This window comes from Lepidochelys kempii, chromosome 5, assembly GCF_965140285.1.
Source record: "Lepidochelys kempii isolate rLepKem1 chromosome 5, rLepKem1.hap1, whole genome shotgun sequence".
Classification (NCBI taxonomy): domain Eukaryota; kingdom Metazoa; phylum Chordata; order Testudines; family Cheloniidae; genus Lepidochelys; species Lepidochelys kempii.
In genome coordinates, this window is record NC_136384.1 from 60416219 (window position 1) to 60440464 (window position 24246).

General features: G+C 43.6%; 1 protein-coding gene across 10 annotated transcripts in view; it reads right to left on the reverse strand.

Moving 5' to 3' along the window:
• Positions 1–24246, reverse strand: part of KIAA0825 (KIAA0825 ortholog) — a 419202-nt gene that overhangs the window by 15697 nt on the left and 379259 nt on the right. The window lies entirely within an intron of this gene.

Genomic DNA, 24246 nt, shown 5'->3' on the forward strand with positions numbered 1-24246 from the left:
TGTAGAAGAAATATTAAACTGTCCACAGGACAGTTTTACAGACATTTCATCTAGAATAAAAATAGCAGCCTAAATCTAATTTTATGAAACACTGCCAATATAGCCATTCATCCCTGTCAATGGTATTCTCTGCAACTAACTGCAATGTGTTCGTAGGGAAATCAGTGTGATGAGATGCCATTTTTCTATGTATTACCAGCTAATGAAGCATTTTTGGTGCATTATCTACTCCTTTTATAAAACCTATTTATGAATATGAGAATGGGTTTAGTATCTTCCAGTCACTTAATCAACAATGTTGTCAATGATTTGCACAGTATATTTAACTGTGAGCTGGGGAAAATCTCAACAGTCAGTGTCCAGTTTGTCATTTTTTTAGCAAAGTAATTCGAGTCCTACATATATCTCAAAGCATCACTCATGCCTCAGACAGTTCTGAAATAGTGTAGGGAATAGTAGGTTAGGAAAGGTATTTGCAAGTCTGCTGGAAAGCCATCTCAACCCAGTGCTTTATCTGATTTAAGTCTTCAATAGCTCTTTCAGTTTTCATATGGGAAAATGTTTTAGCCATGTGACCATTCTGCTCTAATGACAGTGAATTAAAGGAGATGTCTCCAATAGTTTGATCAAATTGTATTTGGTCAAAAGAATTTTCCAAAGCCTGGGAGAAATGTTTAAACTTCTTATTAAAATCTATAGGTTCATTTATAATACATGCTTCTTTCTTGAAAACTGTTTGTTTTTAATTCTTTTTGCCTGTAATTTTACTGCTTTAACTCTTTTTAATATTTCTCTTTAATCCTGTTGAGCATAAACACACTGTCCTGAAAGAAACAGAGTGGGAAAGCAGTCACATAACATACCAGTTGCACTATTCTTAGACCATTCCTGTGAGTCTGTGTCAAATGTATATGGGAGCTTTGGGTAGTGAGGGCTTTGCACCGGAATCTGATCTTTTGGGATGACACCTTAATGTCTCTCTCATATCTGGTTGTCTTAAGTATTCTTGTGGCAAAACAAAACTGTCCATCTATGGTGGACAAATTAGATAGACAAATCATAACTGCAACTTGCACCCAGTTGAGCTAAGAATGATCACTAACCTGCATCATGTAAAAGGCATCTCTTGGATATAGCTTTCCCACAATAAATTCTCTCTCACTCACACAGTGTCTACCCCCAAAGTCTTAACAAAATTAAACTAAATGTAAATCACTCAGTTCTTCCTAGAGGGTGAGAAGGAAAGGAGGAGGAGAGAGGCATTATTATTATTGTTTATATTTTTAAATCTTTGGAAAGATGCTACAGAGATGGATGCTACAATAAGCAGAACGAGGAAGAGAGCTAAAACCACTGAAGGGCTTCCCCATCTCTGAAAAACAAACCAAAAGAAGATAGATCAGCATAAAGAAATCGGCAACAGAACACAGGCAACTTTTTAGGAAGTGTCACTAACAGACATAATGAAGCTTTGAGGCAGGGGCTGAACCTGTCGCAGCTGTAGAGTCAGAAGTTTAGAAAGATGTTTTAAAAGGAAATAGTAACTTCAGAGGAGTGTGAACAAAATTAGACTTTTTTTTTTTAGGCCAAGAACATACCTTAAGAGAGTTGACAAGCAGACGGGGAGACAAACAGCGGAAGCTTCTATGAGCAGCTTCCAATCCCATCTGCAGAGAGAAAAGAACTCACAAAAGGCAGTAGATAGCCATAACTGTGAGCTACAATGAATCCAACCTTGTCACACACCAAAGCATGAGAAACCTAGTGGGACTCTAAAACAGGTACAATAATATCCTTGGGTCTTTTCCTCACCTTTCTTCTCTCTAACAAAGTACATAAAAGGATTCTAAGGATTAAATAGTTCAGTTGGCTCTCTTAAATGATTTAAATAAGCCCATTTCTTAAGTGCATAGTTTTGAAACACAAGCATTCCAAAGCATGAGGCATACTAATCCATCTTTGCCACATTTGTCTCACTACCTTATTACATGAACCAAATTCAGAGGCTACACACCTCTCTCTCAGCATCTGGCAGCATGTTACACCATTATCTAGATTTTAACCAGTTTTCCAGACACTCACTTCTGAATCTGGCCTTACATCTTCAACTATATCTAGGAAATTAATTTTTCATATAATAAAGAGCCTAGAATAGGAGTAATGGGATGAAATTAAGAACAAAAATTTAAGCCAATTACTTGCAGTAGAGGCTATGGAGTACTTCTGCTGTCTTTTTGTGTGTGTGTTTTGGGTGAAGTGTGGGGATTCTGTCCCATGCAGAGTATCCCTGCACAAAGCTTTTTCACTCAAGATTAGCATAGGGGACAGGATTTGGAGAGTCTGCAGAGTCTTTCCCATGAATTGAAATTAGAGGAGGATGGGAGGTGTTTAAATTTACAGGAACAACGAAGAGTCCGGTGGCACCTTAAAGACTAACAGATTTATTTGGGCATAAGCTTTTGTGGCTAAAAAACCATCCGAAGCATCTGAAGAAGTGGGTTTTTTACCTATGAAAACTTATGCCCAAATAAATCTGTTAGTCTTTAAGGTGCCACCGGACTCCTCGTTGTTTTAGCCCTGGTCTACACTAGGACTTTAGATCGAATTTAGCAACGTTAAATCGATTTAAACCTGCACCCGTCCACACAGTGAAGCCCTTTATTTCGACTTAAAGGGCTCTTAAAATCGATTTCCTTACTCCACCCCTGACAAGTGGATTAGCGCTTAAATCGACGTTCCCAGCTCGAATTTGGGGTACTGTGGACACAATTCGATGGTATTGGCCTCCGGGAGCTATCCCAGAGTGCTCCATTCTGACCGCTCTGGACAGCACTCTCAACTCAGATGCACTGGCCAGGTAGACAGGAAAAGAACCGCAAACTTTTGAATCTCATTTCCTGTTTGGCCAGCGTGGCAAGCTGCAGGTGACCATGATGGAGTCCCAGAATCGCAATAGAGCTCCAGCATGGACCGAACGGGAGGTACGGGATCTGATCGCTGTTTGGGGAGAGGAATCCGTGCTATCAGAACTCCGTTCCAGTTTTCGAAATGCCAAAACCTTTGTCAAAATCTCCCAGGGCATGAAGGACAGAGGCCATAACAGGGACCCGAAGCAGTGCCGCGTGAAACTGAAGGAGCTGAGGCAAGCCTACCAGAAAACCAGAGAGGCGAACAGCCGCTCTGGGTCAGAGCCCCAAACATGCCGCTTCTATGATGAGCTGCATGCCATTTTAGGGGGTTCAGCCACCACTACCCCAGCCGTGTTGTTTGACTCCTTCAATGGAGATGGAGGCAATACGAAGCAGGTTTTGGGGACGAAGAAGATGATGAGGAGGAGGAGGTTGTAGATAGCTCACAGCAAGCAAGCGGAGAAACCGGTTTTCCTGACAGCCAGGAACTGTTTCTCACCCTAGACCTGGAGCCAGTACCCCCCGAACCCACCCAAGGCTGCCTCCTGGACCCAGCAAGCGGAGAAGGGACCTCTGGTGAGTGTACCTTTTAAAATGCTATACATGGTTTAAAAGCAAGCATGTGAAAGGATTACTTTGCCCTGGCATTTGCGGTTCTCCTAGATGTAGTCCTAAAGCCTTTGCAAAAGGTTTCTGGGGAGGGCAGCCTTATTTCGTCCTTCATGGTAGGACACTTTATCACTCCAGGCCAGTAACACATACTCGGGAATCACTGTAGAACAAAGCATTGCAGTGTATGTTTGCTGGCATTCAACCAAAATCCGTTCTTTATCTCTCTGTGTTATCCTCAGGAGAGTGAGATATAATTCATGGTCACCTGGTTGAAATAGAGTGCTTTTCTTCAGGGACACTCAGTATAGCCCATTCCTGCTGTGCTGTTTGCCTGTGGCTGAACAGAAATGTTCGCCGCTGTTAGCCACAGGGAGGGGGGAAGGTTGAGGGGGTAGTCACGCGGTGGGAGGAGGCAAAATGCGACCTTGTAACGAAAGCACATGTGCTATGTATGTAATGTTAACAGCAAGGTTTACCCTGAAAGAGTGTAGCGACTGTTTTATAAAATGTGTCTTTTTAAATACCGCTGTCCCTTTTTTTTTCTCCACCAGCTGCATGTGTTTCAATGATCACAGGATCTTCTCCTTCCCAGAGGCTAGTGAAGCTTAGAAGAAAAAAAAAACGCACTCGCGATGAAATGTTCTCCGAGCTCATGCTGTCCTCCCACACTGACAGAGCACAGACAAATGCGTGGAGGCAAATAATGTCAGAGTGCAGGAAAGCACAAAATGACCGGGAGGAGAGGTGGCGGGCTGAAGAGAGTAAGTGGCGGGCTGAAGAGAGTAAGTGGCGGGCTGAAGACAGGGCTGAAGCTCAAATGTGGCGGCAGCGTGATGAGAGGAGGCAGGATTCAATGCTGAGGCTGCTGCAGGACCAAACCAGAATGCTCCAGTGTATGGTTGAGCTGCAGCAAAGGCAGCTGGAGCACAGACTGCCACTGCTGCCCCTCTGTAACCAACCGCCCTCCTCCCCAAGTTCCATAGCCTCCACACCCAGATGCCCAAGAACGCGGTGGGGGTGCCTCCGGCCAACCAGCCACTCCACCACAGAGGATTGCCCAAAAAAAAGAAGGCTGTCATTCAATAAATTTTAAAGTTGTAAACTTTTAAAGTGCTGTGCGGCATTTTCCTTCCCTCCTCCACCACCCCTCCTGGGATACCTTGGTAGTCATCTCCCTATTTGTGTGATGAATGAATAACGAATGCATGACTGTGAAGCAGCAATGACTTTATTGCCTCTGCAAGCGGTGATTAAAGGGAGGAGGGGAGGGTGGTTAGCTTACAGGGAAGTAGAGTGAACCAAGGGGCGGGGGGTTTCATCAAGGAGAAACAAACAGAACTTTCACAGCGTAGCCTGGCCAGTCATGAAACTGGTTTTCAAAGCTTCTCTGATGCGTACCGCGCCCTCCTGTGCTCTTCTAACCGCCCTGGTGTCTGGCTGCGCGTAACCAGCAGCTAGGTGATTTGCCTCAGCCTCCCACCCCGCCATAAACGTCTCCCCCTTACTCTCACAGATATTGTGGAGCACACAGCAAGCAGTAATAACAGTGGGAATATTGGTTTCGCTGAGGTCTAAGCGAGTCAGTAAACTGCGCCAGCGCGCCTTTAAACGTCCAAATGCACATTCTACCACCATTCTGCACTTGCTCAGCCTGTAGTTGAACAGCTCCTGACCACTGTCCAGGCTGCCTGTGTACGGCTTCATGAGCCATGGCATTAAGGGGTAGGCTGGGTCCCCAAGGATACATATAGGCATTTCAACATCCCCAACAGTTATTTTCTGGTCTGGGAAGAAAGTCCCTTCCTGCAGCTTTTGAAACAGACCAGAGTTCCTGAAGATGCGAGCGTCATGCACCTTTCCCGGCCATCCCACGTTGATGTTGGTGAAACGTCCCTTGTGATCCACCAGTGCTTGCAGCACTATCGAAAAATACCCCTTGCGGTTTATGTACTCGGCGGCTTGGTGCTCCGGTGCCAAGATAGGGATATGGGTTCCGTCTATAGCCCCACCACAGTTAGGGAATCCCATTGCAGCAAAGCCATCCACTATGACCTGCACATTTCCCAGGGTCACTACCCTTGATATCAGCAGATCTTTGATTGCGTGAGCTACTTGCATCACAGCAGCCCCCACAGTAGATTTGCCCACTCCAAATTGATTCCCAACTGACCGGTAGCTGTCTGGCGTTGCAAGCTTCCACAGGGCTATCGCCACTCGCTTCTCAACTGTGAGGGCTGCTCTCATCCTGGTTCATGCGCTTCAGGGCAGGGGAAAGCAAGTCACAAAGTTCCATGAAAGTGCCCTTACGCATGCGAAAGTTTCGCAGCCACTGGGAATCGTCCCAGACCTGCAACACTATGCGGTCCCACCAGTCTGTGCTTGTTTCCCGAGCCCAGAATCGGCGTTCCACAGCATGAACCTGCCCCATTAGCACCATGATGCATGCATTGGCAGGGCCCATGCTTTCAGAGAAATCTGTGTCCATGTCCTGATCACTCACGGGACTGCGCTGACGTCGCCTCCTCGCCCGGTATCGCGTTGCCATGTTCTGGTGCTGCATATACTGCTGGATAATGCGTGTGGTGGTTGATGTGCTCCTAATTGCCAAAATGAGCTCAGCGGCCTCCATGCTTGCCTTGGTATGGCGTCCGCACAGAAAAAAGGCGCGGAACGATTGTCTGCCGTTGCTCTGACGGAGGGAGGGGCGACTGACGACACGGCTTACAGGGTTGGCTTCAGGGAGCTAAAATCAACAAAGGGTGTGCCTGTACATCAAGGAGTATTTCAGGCAGGACTGCACAGAGGGTTCCAATAAGAAATGGTGCACCAAAGTTATCGTTGTTATTGGAACAAGGAGGTTAGCCTGGCCTCTGATTGATACATGGCTAGATTAACCTCGCTGCGCCTTCTCTGTGACTGACTGCAGTGTGATCTAGACAGGGGAGGAGGAAAATGAGTACAAAACAAATCTGGTCTATTTCTTGTTCTGACCCACTCCATCTATCCTTTACATCTTTGGCTGGCAGCAGACGGTGCAGAAGGACTGCATGCCATCCACATCTCATGGCTGCTTGGCAGAAGATGGTACAGTACGACTGCTAGCCATCTTCATCTCTTGCCTGCCTGGCATAAGATGGTACAATACAACTGCTAGCAGTCCGTATCGCCTGCCCGCTCACCATAAGACGGTTCAATAGGACTGCAGGACTAAAGAGAATGACCTGGTCAAGTCACTCCAAATTTAGTCCCTGCTCCCATGTCTGCCCAGGCGCTCCCAGCCGACGTGGCCAGGAGCACCTCGGACACGACGAGGACGACTACCAGTCGTATTGCACCGTCTGCTGCCAGAAGGCAATGGGTTGCTGCTACTGTGCAGCAAAGCCGTACCGCGTCTGCCAGCACCCAGGAGACATAGGGTGACGGTTACCTGAGCGGGCTCCATGCTTGCCATGGTATGGCGTCTGCACAGGTAACTCAGGAAAAAAGGCGCGAAATGATTGTCTGCCCTTGCTTTCACGGGGGGAGGGAGGGTGGGAACGGGGTCCTGACGATATGTACCCAGAACCACCCGCGACAATGTTTTAGCCCCATCAGGCATTGGGATATCAACCCAGAATTCCAATGGGCAGCGGAGACTGCGGGAACTGTGGGATAGCTACCCACAGTGCAACGCTCCGGAAGTCGACGCTTGCCTCGGTACTGTGGAAGCGCTCCGCCGAGTTAATGCACTTAATGCACTTAGAGCATTTTCTGTGGGGACACACACACTCGAATATATAAAACCGATTTCAAAAAAACCGACTTCTATAAATTCGACCTAATTTCGTAGTGTAGACATACCCTCAGTGGATACAGCCTAACATGGCTATCCCTCAGTTACATTTAAAGGGAGGTTGGAAAATGGCTAAACTGGCAACACTCTTGGGGTGGGGGGGAGGGGACTCAGCTGTAACCAAAAATCTGAAACAAAGGGAGAAAATGGAACTAGTATGTCAGTAATTATTTTTGTAATCTGAGCTGAAGGGATGATTTAATCATTGGTGTTTAGACTCTTTAAAGCTTTTTTCTAGGTTCACTATGGATTCTTATCAAAATTTCTGGCTTAGCTGAAGTTTAATATTTTGTTGCTTGTACTGATGATCTTTGGGACTATAATTTACTAATTGCTGGGTTTTGATTCAGGCTCCAATGTTCATCTCCTTAGGGACTGGTCAGAGTAGCTGAGCCAGTGCAGGACATTGGAAGGGAGTTGGTTCAGGCCAGCTGTCAGTTAATACTGTCTAATGGCAAAGTGGAGAGGAGGAATTGTAGCTCAAAGGTGAGTCCGAGTCACAATGCCATCCAGGATTAATCCTAGGGTGGTACAGTATATGCAACATCCTTTCTTCCGGGCTGTTTTTAAAGTAACAATGTAGCCATATGCAAGAAGAGATTTCAATCTAAAACTCTTTAAAATTTCTAATATTAGTTAGAAATCAGCCCTTTACTTATTTCATACTTACATCTACAACCAAACCAGGCCCTATTTGAATTGCAAAACACTCTTCAGAATTGGCACAGAATTTAAAAGAGAAACAGTAAAAATCTAACAAAATTATGTGTTGAAGTGAATACTGTTGTTGTTTTTATAATATTGCTAATATAGTGTTTGGTAACAATCTTCAGGATTTTGTTTTATCTCCATGCAAGGTGGAAGTAATTAAATCATGTCAATTAATCATACTGTATTGTAAGTTTTTTTTTAATTATGATTTTCATTATGGCAATTCTTGCAGTAATTAGGAGTCTGCTAAACCCCACAACTCAGACTGAGTCAATGAGGTTTTCATGAAACCAGCAGGTTCAGCTTACCCAAATTTGCACTTACAAGATTCACTTGGAATTTTGAGTTCTCACAAATCCTGAAGCACCAAATAAATCTAGAGACACATATATGAAAGTTAACTTTCTTCTCCCACACAAGCCTTCAATCTCACTACTAATTCCCTAATTTATTTTGGGACATCTGAAGTCCCAGAATACATTCTTTGGATTTCTTACCATAGTGAACCTGATCCTCCACTAGTGCACAGTGAATCATGTGGGATAAATGCCACCTGAACAGGGATTCTTTATTACAGAGCAGTACATTCTAGGATGAATTAGATCCCAGGACAACAAAAAGGACTTTTCTAAAAGTACATGTGAAGGAACACGGAACCTTTCAAGTCTTTCTGCTACTGACTGAAACATCAGAAGTTGTTGACTAACAAATCCTTTCCCTCAAGATGGCAATTTAAGATAAAAGGGTTTGTCACTGGACCCTCTATGGGGTTGTTCGGGAATTAGGGAATTGAGGAAAGGTCCCAGTCCCAATCTTCTCTGAAATTCACTCATCTGAATTGAAAGACAGCTACTGTGGATATCAAATTTTTTCACAATGGTAGTGATCAGGCTTAGTTATTTTAGCAGAAGAAAGATGAATGCTTACCAACTACCGGAACGCCCCCTCCTGCAACCCAAACCCCTCATCCCCCAGCCCCAACCCCCAGCCACAGTCCTTACCCCCTCCCTGCCACCCCAAGCCCCTGCCCCAACCTGGAGCCCTCTCCTGCACCCAGAACCCTTCATTTCTGGCTCCACCCAGAGCCCACGCCCCCAGCTGGAGTCCTAACCCCCCCTCCTTACACCCCAACCCCCTGCCCCAGCCGGGTGAAAGTGAGTGAGGATGGGGGAGAGCAAGCAATGGAGGGGGAGGGGGGATGGAGCAAGAGGGGTGGGACCTCAGAGAAGGGCAGGACAGGGGTGTTTGGTTTTGTGAATTTATTAAAAGGTGGTTATCAATACCATTAAGGATGGAAAAATTAAATTATAAAATAGATTCTAATAAAATGTCAGCAAAGTCACATTTTAAAAATAAGAGTGTTCTTAAGTTATTTCTTTGGCTAAGACTTGTCAGTGTTCCTCATCTCAGACATGCAGAAGTAGGAATGCTTCTAAAATGTTAGGGAAGTATTCTTTGGCTTAATACTTTATTTCTTATTTAGATAGTGATCTCTGTTTTATATTGGTGGATCCTGAACACATAGTATTCCTATTTTCCTTTTTATTTTAATTGTTTATATTGCTAGAGTGCCCAGTAGCCTCAGTAAGGATCTAGGCCCATTCTGCAACTCGTAAGCTTGCCAGGTATCTGGTTTTCAACTGAAACACCTGGTGAAAAAGGGACTGTGGCGGCTCTGGTCAGCACCACTGACCATGCCATTAAAAGTCTGGCAGGGCTGGCAGACTCCGTACCTGGCTCCACATGGCCCACGGAAGTAGGGACATGTCCCTCTGTCTCTGAGGCACAGGGGCGATTGGGGGCTCCACGTGCTGCCCCCGCCCCATGCGCCAGCTTCAATTGTCCGGTAACCTCAGCCAATGGGATCTGTGGGGGGTGGAGCCTGCATGTGGAGGCCTCGCACACCACACAGAGCCACCTGGCTGCCCTTATCTCTAGGAGCCGAGGGATATGTCACCACTTTCAGGGAGCCCCGAGGTAAACACCATCCAGAGGCTGTACCCCAACTCCCTGCCCCAGCCTGGAGCCCCCTCCACACCCAAACTCCCTCCTGGAGCCCGCACCCCCCTCCCACAGCCCAACCCCCTGCCCCAACCCTAGGTCCCTCCTGCACACAAGCTCCCTCCCGGAGCCCACACCCTGCCCCAGCCCAGAGTCCCCTCCCACACCCAGAATCCCACATTTCTAGCCCCACCACAGAACCCACACCCACAGCCTATACTCCCCCTCCTACACTCCAACCCCCAGCCTGGGGGGATCCAGTGGACATAGCGTACTTAGATTTCCAGAAAGCCTTTGACAAGGTCCCTCACCAAAGACTCTTACATAAATTAAGTTGTCATGTGATAAGAGGGAAGATCCTTTCATGGATTGAGAACTGGTTAAAAGACAGAGAACAAAGGGTAGGAATAAATGGTAAATTTTCAGACTGGAGAAGGGTAACTAGTGGTGGTCCCCAAGGGTCAGTCCTAGGACCAATCCTATTCAACTTATTCATAAATGATCTGGAGAAAGGGGTAAACAGTGAGGTGGCAAAGTTTGCAGACGATACTAAACTGCTCAAGATAGTTAAGACCAAAGCAGACTGTGAAGAACTTCAAAAAGATATCACAAAACTAAGTGATTAGGCAACAAAATGGTAAATGAAATTTAATGTGGATAAATGTAAAGTAATGCACATTGGAAAAAATAACCCCAACTATTCATACAATATGATGGGGGAAAATTTAGCTACAACTAATCAGGAGAAAGATCTTGGAGTCATCGTGGATAGTTCTCTGAAGATGTCTATGCAGTGTGCAGCAGCAGTCAAAAAAGCACACGGGATGTTAGGAATCATTAAAAAAGGGATAGAGAATAAGATTGAGAATATTTTATCTTATATAAATCCATGGTACACCCACATCTTGAATATTGCGTACAGATGTGGTCCCCTCATCTCAAAAAAGATATACTGGCATTAGAAAAGGTTCAGAAAAGGGCAACTAAAATGATCAAGGGTTTGGAATGGGTCCCATCTGAGCAGAGTTTAAAGAGGCTAGGACTTTTCAGCTTGGAAAAGAGGAGACTAAGGGGGGATATGATAGAGGCATATAAAATCATGAGTGGTGTGGAGAAAGTGAATAAGGAAAAGTTATTTACTTGTTCCCATAATATAAGAACTAGGGGCACCAAATGAAATTAATGGGTAGCAGGTTTAAAACAAATTAAAGGAATTTCTTCTTCACTCAGCGCACAGTCAACCTGTGGTACTCCTTGGCTGAGGAGGTTGTGAAGGCTAGGACTATAACAGGGTTTAAAAGAGAACTGGATAAATTCATGGAGGTTTAGTCCATTAATGGCTATTAGCCCAGATGGATAAGGAATGGTGTCCCTAGCCTCTGTTTGTCAGAGGGTGGAGATGGATGGCAGGAGAGAGATCACTTGATCATTACCTGTTAGGTTCACTCCCTCTGGGGCACTTGGCATTGGCCACCGTTGGCAGACAGGATACTGGGCTGGATGGACCTTTGGTCGACCCAGTATGGCCTTATGTTCTCAGCCTTGAGCCTCCTCACACACTCTGAACCCCTTGGCCCTGGCCCCACCCCAGAGCCCACACCCCAACCATCTGCCCCAGCCCAGAGCCCACTCCCACACCTTGAACCCCTCATTTCTGGCCCCACTCTAGAGCCTCCACCCCCAGCCAGAGCTCTCACTCCCTCCTGTACCCCCAACCCCGTGCTCCAGCCTGGTCAAAATGAGTGAGTGAAAGTGGGGGAGAGCAAGTGACAGGACCTCAGAAAAGGGGCAGGATGACACAGGGCCTCAGAGAGGGGGCAGGAGTGGGCAAGGGTGTTTGGTTTTGTGCCATTAGAAAGTTGGCAACCCTATCTGCAAGGCACAGAACAAACACACATAAAGACATGTTCCCTGCCTCTAAGATCTTAGACTCTAAGGTCCCCAATTCAGCAAAGCATTAAGCATGTGCTTAACTTTGAGCAAATGCTGTAGACTTAAGCCTGCACTGAAAATACTTTGCTGAATTGGGGCCCAAAGGTGTGATCCTCTTCCTTTGTTTTTGTTTTTTGTTTTTTAATACCCTTCCTGAAAAATACTGACAGGTGTAAAGTTACTCACATGACTAGTAGTCCTAATGAAGTCAACTAGACTACTTATTGGCTTGATCATGCAAACACTTACATATGTAAGTTGGCAGTTTTCAATGGAGGACTGGAACCTAATATAGCAAAGCTGAGTCAAACTCTTGGAGTTAAATATTTAAAATATCTTATTTTTCTATAATTGAAAAACATAAATTAATAATCCTACTAACTGAGTTTAACTGTTTGGTCAATAAGAGTTAATCTTCGAGGAAATCTAGAGACACAACTTCACTATACAATCACAGTGTCCATTGCAGTAAACAGGTTTTACCTGCATAGAGATTTATTTCAGGATAGGGCCTAATATTGGAAAATGCCAACACTGAAGATATATTTTACTCTTCACATCTTATACCATCTTCAATTTAACAAGGGTGATACAGAATAACTATTGAAAACCCAAAGTAAATACTTTTAGAAAAGGCTTAAGTCTTCCAATTTGGTTACTGTGGCACATATGTACATTTCATAAATACAAACACAAATTATATTTGCTGAGAAATTACATTTAATAATTTGACAGCCTCCTGGTTTAACAGAATAAAAAATTCATACTTTGTCAACAATGAAATGCACTTCCTACATTTGAACAGAACAGGAAAAGTCTGTAAGTACTCATTACAATACCATAATGAAGATGAACGATTAAATATTTTGGATACAAATATTATAGGGAAGTGATACCAATCCCATTATTTAGGTAGCCATAACATTCCATTATAAAAATTACCCTGTTTTTAAGAGCTCTAAAACCTCCATGATTTGCAGTATGGCCTGTGGATGGTCATGGGGTCAGCTATCTTTGGTTGACCCCATGAATATAGATTCAGATTTGTTCAAATTATGAGCTGTTGAAAATTACTATATCCTATCTGTGTTTTGCTCAGTATAGCTTTTTTCTCACTTGCGGAAGAAAACCTTGACTGGAAAACCTTAGGACTGGATATGCACTACTGCAGCATCTTGCTTCAGCATATCACACAGAATTGCTTCAGATGGGACACAACTAAAATTAGTATGTGATCATGTAATTAAAGAGTGTCCTAATACCAATGCACAAGGAGACAGACTTAAAATTGCTCAGACAAACTTAATTCTGGTATTTCTTAACTTTTGAGTGCTTGATTTTGCAGCTTTAATAACAATCTTTTCACTCTTTTTTAAAGTAACTATACAGATAGTACTATGAAGGTACATAATGTTTTACGGAAATGCTGGCAAATCCATAACACGATGTCACAACACAGTACTCAGCCAGCACTATAAATTCCAAACTATGAGATTTAATACCTTGTACAAATAAAATTGCCATTTTTGTATTAAAAAGGCAACTGTCTATATGCCAGTATAATCCAATCACCAGTGAGTTAAATACCATTCTAATCCCAATATACAAAATCATATACATTGTCAGGATGGTTCAGAGAATTGGTAATAAAATAGAGGGTTTTTTAATCATAATAAAAAATCCCTTATATTCAAAACCCCACATTGTCTGCAGGAAGCTTGAACTACATTATGAACCAGACCAGTGTTTTCCACAGCACTACAATTCAGCCAACTGGAAAGTCTGTCACAGCTTCAAAAAAATTACAAAATTGTTTTTTTATTGAATTAAATATGAAAATAAACAAAACAATTACAGTATCCACTCTGTTATTTAATTTGATATTATATTCAATTTATTTTATACTAACCCTAAATATGTAGTTTTCAGTGAGCTGAAGAAAATTGTACTGAAAATACAAAAATATAGTGTAGAAGTTGACAGAGGAAAGCTAAAGGCTTTCACCACTAGGTCACTAGTTTAATTTCATCTCAGGCTGACAGTGATCAAAGTCATCTGGTGGCCATTCATTGACACTGTTGCTGAGTCTTGTGATATTTGGTGTTTTTCTTAAATCTCCAGTTCTTTGAGTCCAGTGATTATGTGAGAATCTTTCATTTTTAAAAAAAATAAGTAATTTTCTAGCACTAGCGGTTGTGGCGAAGGTTTGAAATTAAGTCTCAGAAAACAAATATAAAGAACCAAAAATATTTTTGAAATCTTATGATACTTATGATTTTTGAATACTCTTCAGTACTTTCCATTTGTCCATTTGAAATGAATGGATGGTCTTAGTCCAATAGTTTGCATCACAACAAACACTCCTGGCATAGGTGCTGGAACTAGGAGTGCTAGGGTGGCTGCCGCACACCCTGCCTTAAAGTAGTGATAACAACCCAAATAAAGGTTTCAAAGTAGCAGCCGTGTTAGTCTGTATTCGCAAAAAGAAAAGGAGTACTTGTGGCACCTTAGAGACTAACCAATTTATTTGAACATAAGCTTTAGTGAGCTACAGCTCACTTCATTGGATGCATAAAGTGGAAAATGCAGTGAGGATGTTTTATGCACACAGGTCATGAAAAAATGGGTGTTTATCACTTCAAAAGGTTTTCTCTCCCCCCACCCCACTCTCCTGCTGGTAATAGCTTATCTAAAGTGATCACTCTCTTTACAATGTGTATGATAATCACTATCCCCGATAATGTCACGGCAAAGCTGGTGGCTGAACTTTGTGACTTTGTCCTCATTCATAACTATTTCACATTTGAGGACAATGTATACCTTCAAATCAGTGGCACTGCTATGGGTACTCGCATGGCCCCACAGTATGCCAACATTTTTTATGGCTGACTTAGAACAACGCTTCCTCAGCTCTCGTCCCCTAATGCCCCTACTCGCGCTATATTGATGACATCTTCATCGTCCGGACCCATGGAAAAGAAGCCCTTGAGGAATTCCACCATGATTTCAACAATTTCCATTCCACCATCAACCTCAGCCTGGACCAGTCCACACAAGAGATCCACTTCCTGGACACTACGGTGCTAATAAGCGATGGTCACATAAACACCACCCTATACCTGAAACCTACTGACCGCTATTCCTACCTACATGCCTCCAGCTTTCATCCTGACCACACCACACGGTCCATTGTCTACAGCCAAGCTCTATGATACAACCACATTTGCTCCAACCCCTCAGCCAGAGACAAACACTTACAAGATCTCTATCAAGCCACACTATCAGAGGCTCGTTCACCTGCACATCCACCAATGTGATATATGCCATCATGTGCCAGCAATGCCCCTCTGCCATGTACATTGGTCAAACTAGACAGTCTCGACGTAAAAGAATAAATGGACACAAATCAGATGTCAAGAATTATAACATTCATAAACTAGTCAAAGAACACTTCAAACTCTCTGGTCACGCGATTACAGACATGAAAGTTGCGATATTACAATAGAAGAACTTCAAAACCAGACTCCAGAGAGAGACTGCTGAATTGGAATTCATTTGCAAATTGGATACAATTAACTTAGCCACTCCCAGTCTCTATTGAAGCCTATTTCCCCTTTCAGAGTAACAGCTGTGTTAGTCTGTATTCGCAAAGAGAAAAGGAGGACTTGTGGCACCTTAGAGACTAACCAATTTACCGTATGCATCCGATGAAGTGAGCTGTAGCTCACGAAAGCTTATGCTCAAATAAAGTGGTTAGTCTCTAAGGTGCCACAAGTACTCCTTTTCTTTTAACCCAAATAAATGGTTTCTGCCTTCGGCACCCCCACTATAAAAACTGTTCTAGCACTACTGGCTCCCAGTGGCAGTCCACATACAGGCAAAACATTAATTGGTTATAGATTTATGACTGCATTATAATTGTAACTGTGCACTGGCCCTTAAGTATATGAATAGTCTGTGGCCCTTTTAGGGAAGGAGCATGCTCTGAGATGTAACCCCATAGGAGTTGTGAACAAAAGGGATCACGTCACCGTGCCAAGATCATATAAACAGTTGGCTTTCATAGCGGTCACATTTTGTTAAGCTCATTATGCATTAAGCTGATTTGCACATTTTGGGGGGTTGGGGGACTGTTGGAGTAGATGCATGGGTAAGTGTCAGAGGGAGTCAAGGGTGTATAGATGGGTGGGTCTGGGCAGTGCAAGATGTTCAAGGGTAGGTGGTTTGGAGAGACCTCAAAGGTGTCTGGGGCTCTGGGTAGATGGGTGGGTGCTGGATAAAGTTTGGATTCTGAAGTCTGGGGGTGCTGGATATTTGGAGATAGCTGGTAACTGGACTGAAGTGTTTGGGGGAAGCTGAAGGCTGTCTGGGGGATCCTAGTGGCTGAACAGCTGTCTGGGTGGGTAAACTGGGGGGCTTTCTGGAAGGGATGTCTGTGTGTAAACTGGGGATTGGGTGTGGAGGAGAAGCTAGGGATTGAAAGACTTTCTTGCAGGGGGTCTTGTCTGGGGGTGCGGAAGAAAACTTGAAGATGTGACCCAAGTATAATATAAAGGCTCAAAAAGCAGCTGGCAATTAAAAAACTCTTCTTTTTTTGTTTGTTTGTTTTTAAGTTGATTTTGGAACACTTGGGGGTTGGCATTACTGCATCCACCAGAGGGGAAAACTGTATCACCCCCCTGGAAAGACATGAGGGTTACAGTTATCATACTGACAGGTTAATTTTGGTGTGTATGGCATGAGCTCAAAAGGTAGTACCTCTGCATAATAGACAGCTGCACCCACAAAGGATGGCTGACTTGAATTTGTCCTGGAGACTCACTCAGCTCTCACTAGTGTTTCTAAGTAGCTAGATGTACCAGTACCACAGTACTCCTCCAGTACCACAGGCATGCTAAACCTAGTGTCACGGTTCCTCCCCCACTCTGAACTCTAGGGTACAGATGTGGGGACCTGCATGAAAAACCTCCTAAGCTTATCTTTACCAGCTTAGGTCAAAAACTTCCCCAAGGTACAAAATATTACACCCGTTATCCTTGGACTGGCCGCTACCACCACCAAACTAATACTGGTTACTGGGGAAGAGCTGTTTGGACGCGTCCTTCCCCCCAAAATACTTCCCAAAACCTTGCACCCCACTTCCTGGACAAGGTTTGGTAAAAAGCCTCACCAATTTGCCTAGGTGACTACAGACCCAGACCCTTGGATCTTAAGAACAATGAACAATCCTCCCAACACTTGCACCCCCCCTTTCCTGGGAAATGTTGGATAAAAAGCCTCACCAATTTGCATAGGTGACCACAGACCCAAACCCTTGGATCTGAGAACAATGAAAAAGCATTCAGTGTTTTACAAGAAGACTTTTAATAAAAAATAGAAGTAAATAGAAATAAAGAAATCCCCCCTGTAAAATCAGGATGGTAGATATCTTACAGGGTAATTAGATTCAAAAACATAGAGAACCCCTCTAGGCAAAACCTTAAGTTACAAAAAAGATACACAGACAGAAATAGTTATTCTATTCAGCACAATTCTTTTCTCAGCCATTTAAAGAAATCATAATCTAACACATACCTAGCTAGATTACTTACTAAAAGTTCTAAGACTCCATTCCTGTTCTGTCCCCGGCCAAGACGACTACAGACAGACCCAGACCCTTTGTTTCTCTCCCTCCTCCCAGCTTTTGAAAGTATCTTGTCTCCTCATTGGTCATTTTGGTCAGGTGCCAGCGAGGTTACCTTTAGCTTCTTAACCCTTTACAGGTGAGAGGAGCTTTCCCCTGGCCAGGAGGGATTTCAAAGGGGTTTACCCTTCCCTTTATATTTATGACACCTAGTGAAACCTTTTTGGAGCCAGCAAAACAACTTCCATACAATGTCAGAAACAGTGCTGCACCAAGCTGGTCGATAGTTCACAGCAGTGTTGCAGATGGATTATCGTACACTGGTCAATTGCAAAGCCAAGGAGTCATGGTTAAATATTTGGTGAATATTGGACTGTAATGGGGTGGTCACCTGCTCCTGCCCTGAAGGGCTTGAAATCAGCCCTGGGAGAGGGCTGAGGCTGTGAGAGGGCAGCTGCTAGGGACAGCAGCAAGCCTTGGCTGATTGGGGAAACCGCAACACCTGTGGACACACCCCAAGCAGGGCCCAGCTGGCCTTTATAAGAGGTATAGGTAGTGTATTGCAAGATAAGAGAACTAAATGGGACATATGAGTTGAAGATGCTCACTGTGAAAGACCAGCATGGGCAAATAATTGAGGATGAACAAGCAATGAAAAGAATATTTTGAAGAATAGGACACAGTACATGGAATGGTCCCAGAGAAGCTCCACAGCTTAAACAAGGGAGAGCAGATGCCAGAATTCTTAGAAGTAGTAAGCAGAAGTAGTAAAGCTATCAATAGGCAGTTTGAAAAAGAAATAGGCCTGGGGAGTGATAACATAATCTCAGAGCTGCAGCAGGAAGGCAAGAAACACACAGAAAAGGTGATGCACAAACTCAATGAGATTTACAAACCAGAGCAAGTGCTGAGAGAATGTGGGGTGGTGGTGATGATGATAATAATAAAGATCTATTTAAAAAAAAAAAAAAGGAGAGAAGAGCGAGTGCAAGAACTACAGCTGAGTGTTCTGGTAAAAGCATTCGCCAAGATGTTGCAGAGCAGAATGAAGGAGTACATTGAAGCAATGCTTACAGAGGAACAGCCAGATTTAGACCTGGATGAAGTACAATAGATCAGCTATTTGTGATGCCTAGAGGCCCCAGACAAGATTAGGACTCCATCGTGCTAGGTCAGGGGTTGGCAAACTACAGCCTGTGGGCCGGATCTGGCCCCTCAGGGCTTTGGATCCGGCTAGTGGGATTGCCACCCCTGTGGCACCGTGCCACTCCTGGAAGTGGCTGGCACCAAGGCCGTGCAGCCCCTGCAGGAAAGGGGCAGAGGGCTCCTCACGCTGCCTTCACCTGTGGGTTTGACACCCAAAGCTCCCATTGGCTGTGGTTCCCCATTCCTGCCCAATGGGAGCTTTGGGGGAGGTACCCACAGGCGAGGGCAGCATGCGGAGCCCTCTGTCTGCTAGGGTGACCAGATATCCTGATTTTATAGGGACAGTCCCGATTTTGGGGTCTTTTTCTTATATAGACTCCTATTACCCCTCCGCCCCCAACCCCCATCCTGATTTTTTTACATTTGCTGTCTGGTCACCCTACTGTCCGCCCCCTCCCCTAAGGGCCGCAGGGACGTGGTGCTGGCTGCTTTTGGGAGCAGTGCGGGGCCATGGCAGGCAGGGAGCCTTCCTTAGCAGTGCAGCGCTGCTGCCACCCCAGAGCCTCTCCAGCTAAGCGGTGCTAGGCCGGAGCCCATACCCCGTACCCCCACCCCCTGCCGCACCCCTCCTCCCTCCCCTGAGCCCCCTCCTGCACCCCCACCCCTTGCCCTGAGCCACCTGCTGCACCCTGCACCCCTCCTTCACCCCAACCCCCTGCCCTGAGTCCCCTCCCACGCTCCAAGCCTCTGCCCTATGCCCCCTTGTATGCCCCTGCCACAATGAGACTGCAGAACTCGGACAACCTCTTTATAGAGAGTTCCAATTCCTGCTAACAGAGCGGCTCAGCAGAAGACTGCCATTTGCCTTGCAAACCAAACCCCTTACTGCACATAGAAAGCTCATGATGCTGACATACCCACTGGCTGCTGCTTCCAGGTGCTGTAGTTAGGTAGTGTGCACTCATACTTTCCATTGGCCTGCTGGCTGCTACACGCTCCACCTCTAAACTAAGAGAAATTAGCCTGTTGGAGCTGTAAAATGAGCTGTTTACACATGCTTCACAGTAAAATGCTCAAAGACCAAATAATAGAGCTGAAGGATTGTACAGAATTAGCCTCAGCACCATACAGCAATCAGGAATAATAGGGATAGGAACTAAACACACAATAGTTTTATGAAACTAGTTTACAAAAAATTGAAGATTTTTAAATACTAGTTAAGCTTCACTCATGTCCAGTTGCTACTGAACATGACTCAGACTGTCCTTGTTCTGCTTCTGGACAGGCCTTCACTTTCCAGTGCTGCAAATTCGGTATATTTTCATGAGCCAAATTCTGCTCTAACTTGCACCCCGAGCAACTTCCCTTGGTTCAGCAGAGTTGCACTGGATCTAAGTGAGTTGAATTTGGGCCCAAGAGTACTAGATTCACTTTAAAATATAAACAAAATTGAAACAGATTTAAATTCAAAAGATGATTTGTTGTTAGAGAAATCTCCCCAGACTCTACACGGACTCACATGGCTAAGCTATTTAAAATTATGACTCTGTAATTAAAAATCTGTTGGCATGGAGAGTGAGCCACTAAAGGGTGCAGAAAGTTGACACAATAAGACGGCGCTTTAGTGTATTATCTGACACAGGGAATTCCTTTGGCCTGCCTATGCATACATCTTCAATACTCTCTCAGTTCAGACAGTAATACTTTCCGTTTTTGGGACCCTTTTCTTCAGACTGAGCATGGACCTCATCGAAATCCCAATGAAATTAATGAAAGACCCCCATTAACTTCATTAGACTTTAGATGTGGGGCCCCATAGGAAACATCCACTGACTTCCGCAGGAGTCAATCATATCATCCAATAGGAAATATTTTCTTGTTTACTCAGCCCTAAATTCAAATTCAAGTGAAAAGATTATTTTCCTAATTAAACTATTTGAAGAGCTCAACAGCTAGAATCAATTTTTGCAAATTAGACACCCAAAGATGTGTTGTGCTGTTTTATTTTCCTGTCTTTCCGTTGTAGTGTAAATGTGCCCCCTTCAAAAAAGCATAGAAAATAATCTGTGTCTATGTCATTCTATCAAAAATTATGGTTACTGTACTGAAATCTACCAGTAACGACAAAGAATGACTCAAGTGCTTTTTTTCTGCCTTAGTTCAGCACTACACCCTTAATAGTAAATCCACTGAAGCTGTGCATCAACACACTGACTTTTAATAGCCTATTGCTAAAATAGAGGAGAAATGAATTCCTATTTTAAGGGCAGAGACGGAGATAGAATATGCCAAAAAAGGAGAGAACAGAATAAATTGGTTGGCTTGTGCTTTTATATACAAAAACTAAGAATTCCACAAGCCCTGAAGCTTAACAGCTGCTGCTTATTTTATTTTCAAAACATAGTGACTGGTTGTATAACCATGTCAGACTCCCCCAGAGGATTACAGAGGCCAGCCTGAACATGGAACAACCAATTGATACTGAGATATCATCTCAAAGAAGAATAAAATAATCTAGTAGATAAAAATCTACATAACCCAACAAATCAACCACAGACAAGGGAACAGGTGAATAAACAAATGCTGGCAAGGAGATAAAAATACATAAACAGCATCTGTATGTCCACAGTGTGCTCTCACTGTTAACAGTTCAATGTCTCTTTCATTGGAGGACTATAGTCCTTTACAAACAGCTGGGCTCTTAGAGAAACAAATTTAAAAAGTTTTTTGTGTGTGTGACTGAAAATCAGGTTAAACTACCCACATAACCCAGTTCAATACTTACAAATACCCCAGAATATATATAACAAGATGCTACCCAAGTCCAACCAATATTTAAATCTGGAAATTAATGTTAATACAGTTTTAAACTGAACCAAGTGAATGTTCAGAACAGATCCTCTAACAAAACAAATCAAAACCATCATACCCTAATGAACCTGTCATCAAACTACTATGAGTTTGATTAACTGTGTAAATCCCGTGGTCTGAAACTAGAGAGTAAGGAGCTCTCTACTCCCATTTGTTGGAGAGCAAGCAGAAGTATGACTTCCGAATAAGCTTCATTTGAATGTATTTTCTACCCAGAATTCCTCCAGTGACTCACTGATAGTCCCTCCTACTCAGCCACTAAATATAACTGAAATCACTACAGCCAGGTTAGGTCATGGAACTTCAAGACCAGGCAGCACTTCCCAAGAGATTGGAGACAAGGCTGCTCAAGTGCACCTCAGGACTTTGGGACTATGCTACCTATTGACTCCAAACTGTGAGTGGGGTTTATCGGATGAGGAAGGAGAAACTGATATGGTACAGGTACATTTTTGGACGTTCATACCAGCAGGTGGGGAATTGAATTAATGGGTTATTGGCAAAGTTACAGAGGTAGAGTGTTTTATTTATCATTTGTATAAATATATTGTTGAAGCATTTTCCCAAGTTAATACTGTGTTCTCTTTTTCCCTTAACGTTTTATTTGTTTCATACACGGACTCAAGGCTGTGAGTGTGGAAGTATTAAGGACATCCTAAGAAGGTATTTAGCGATCCCAGAAATTCTGGGTCATAGCTGAAGATGGTGTTTCTTAGTATTAAGAGAGACCCCATAGCAACTTGAACCAGGCCCTTGTTGCTGTCAACAACACCTGGCAGAAGGGTTAAATGTATCAAAGAAATTAGAAGGTCTAAAGATCTAATAGCAAATTGTCAACTAGCCATATTTGGGGCCAAAAAAATACATTCATGTTGGAGGGAAAAACTGTTTACTCAAACAAGCCAAACAATCAATGAGTCTTTGCCTGAGCTGGATATGGGCTAGGGTTGATTCCAGAGGGAAAATACCATCTAGTCCATACCTAGGGTTTCCCTTTCCTCAGGAGGAACTGGACTGTTTCACTCACAAACAGTTCTTTTGAAGAAAACAAAAAGCAGTAAATAGGTCATCCCTAACTTCTTCTTCTTCCACAAAGAGTCCTGATCACTCTGTCCTAAGTATCATGTGATCAAACAATCTGTGGACTGAGCTCTCCCTTTCCCAGGAAAGATCGTTATCGCACTGGCTGGCTGTAGGTCATAAACCTGTGGGAGCCTGTTCCTTTCAGACTTAAAAGAGCAATCCTTCCTCTACCAAGGCAGCCAGCTATCATAAGACTGTTCTCTGCCCCTTTATGTTCTATTCCATTCTAATTGTTAGCTGTATCTAAAGGGTCATCTCTCTCCAGGCTTCATAATTCTGATATGTTTGGGTCAGGACTCTTTAAGTCTCTGCCACCAACACAGCTGTTATTTCCCTGCCTGCCCTCTTCCACATGTGTTTTGTACACCCGATCATAATCCTCTAGTCCATCTCTTTGCTAATGTAGGATTACTCCTTTCCATGTATTTCCTAAAGCTTTATCCAGTCTAGTTTTAAATATCTCCAGGGATGGGACTTCTGCTGTTATCTTGGGAAGAAATTCCCCACATTCTTATAGCCCTCATAAGGTCAGGAATTCTTCTCTTGTTATTTAGTCTAAAATTTTCTCTCTCTAACTTTATCCTGTTCTTTCTGGTTCTATCCCCTTGGATTGCAGCATGCTAAATAATTCCTCTTTCTCCTTGGTTTTCATACCATTCAAATATTTGTACACAGTATCACGTCCCTACTCATTGCTTATTGGAGCTGTACATATTTAATTTTTATTTTTTTTTCTTATAAATGTATCTGCTCTTTAAATCATCTTGCTCTTTTCAAGATGCCCTCCACTTTGTATATATCTACTTGCTAATGAGGTGCCCAGAATAGACTGAAGAATTTTTATATCTTAAAAGAACATCTTTTTTTAAGGCTACTGCAAATGAAATGTGGCCTACATAGTGCTACCATCAAAAATGTATCATAATTAACGTGCCACTTCTGAACTCCATTATAGAAAACTAATACCTGCCTAACCCCTCCTTCACTACCATCAGTATTGTTACCCCTTTTGGCCCAAGTTGTTAGCCAATATTCAGGGGTTTTTTAATTGTTTCTGTTAGGAGGAAAAACTGATGATGGAATCAGGTATTTCTTTGATGAAATTTTGTTTATTTATTTACATAAAGTCCTGTTGCCCTGAACACAGTAGCAGTCAAACAGCAGTGGGCAGTTCCAAGCTTTTTTCCAGCCAGTAATCTACTCTTCCCTGTATTTTCTTCTTAAGGTCACATTACAAAGAGGAGCTTCCTTGCTCCCTTCTGTGTGTGTGTTTCCCTTGCTCTCATGCACATACCTCACATACCTCCTTCAAACAATACCCAGTTCTCTTGCATTTGCATTCAGACTCCAGAAAAACCCCTCAGACTGCCTGATTCAACACCCATTCCAGCTTCTGCATGTGGGCTGTGTTTTGGGTGTTGGCTCCTATTGTTTCAGCTATATATTCTGAAATGGAACATAATTGCTTTTTACATTTATCCTGAGTGAAGAGCAGCTGTTATGCCCACTGGCTTCAATGAACTTTC